This window comes from Arachis duranensis, chromosome 4 (assembly GCF_000817695.3).
Source record: "Arachis duranensis cultivar V14167 chromosome 4, aradu.V14167.gnm2.J7QH, whole genome shotgun sequence".
NCBI lineage: Eukaryota > Viridiplantae > Streptophyta > Magnoliopsida > Fabales > Fabaceae > Arachis > Arachis duranensis.
This window is the reverse complement of record NC_029775.3, coordinates 26,048,676-26,050,007: the sequence shown is the minus strand read 5'-3', so window position 1 is coordinate 26,050,007 and position 1,332 is coordinate 26,048,676.

Sequence of the window (1,332 nt, the reverse complement as noted above, 5' to 3'; positions counted from 1 at the left end):
TGGAGTTATCATAGATGGAGATGTCTCCATTGAAGAAGACAAGCCCATCACCAAGAAAAGGATGGAGCAAACAAGGGAAGTTCCTCACGGCCCCCAAGGAGAACATGAGGAAGTTCATCAACAAATGCCTTATGGAATGCACTTTCCTCCCAACAACTATTGGGAGCAACTTAGTACCTCTTTGGAAGACTTGAGTCAAAACGTGGAACAACTAAGGGTGGAACACCATGAACACGCCCTCACTCTTCAAGAAATAAGAGAAGATCAAAGAGCCATGAGGGAGGAGCAACAAAGGCAAGGAAGGGACATAGAAGAATTGAAGAACATCATTGGTCCTTCAAGAAGAAGACGCCACTAGAGGTGGATTCATTCCTTGTTCTTTATCTTCTTTCTGTTTTCGTTTTTAAGTATTATGTTTGTCTATGTTTTTGTGTTTCTACTTCATGATCATTAGTATGTAACCATGCCTTAAAGCTATGAATAAAATCCATTAGTCTTTCACCTCTCTTAAAAGAAAAATGTTTTAATTCAAAAGAACAAGAAGTACATAATTTTCGAATTTATTAGTGAATTTAATGTAATTATATTGATGTGGTGGCAATAATTTTTGTTTTCTGAATGAATGAATGAACAGTGCATATTTTTGATCTTGTTGTCTATGAGTGTTAAAATTGTTGGCTCTTGAAAGAATGATGAACAAAGAGAAATGTTATTGATGATCTGAAAAACATCATGAATTTGATTCTTGAAGCAAGAAAAAGCAGAAAAAAAAAAGTGGCGAAAATTTTTAGCAAAGATCCAAGGCTTTGAGCACTAATGGATAGGAGGGCCCAAGGAAATTAAAAATCCAGGCCTAAGCGGCTAAATCAAGCTGTCCCTAACCATGTGCTTGTGTTCATGAAGGTCCAAGTGAAAAGCTTGAGACTAAGTGGTTAAAGTCGTGATCCAAGGCAAAAGAGTGTGCTTAAGAGCTCTGGACACCACTAACTGGGGACTCTAGCAAAGCTGAGTCACAATCTGAAAAGGTTCACCCAGTTATGTGTCTGTGGCATTTGTGTATCCGGTGGTAATACTGGAAGACAAAGTGCTTAGGGCCACAGCCAAGACTCAAAAGTAGCTGTGTTCAAGAATCAACATGCTTAACTAGGAAAGTCAATAACACTATCTGAAATTCTAAGTTCCTAGAGAAGCCAATCACTCTAAACTTCAAAGGAAAAAGTGAGATGCCAAAACTGTTCAGAAGCAAAAAGCTACAAGTCCCGCTCATCTAATTAAATTAATATTCATTGATATTCTAAAATTTATAGTATATTCTCTTCTTTTATCCTATTT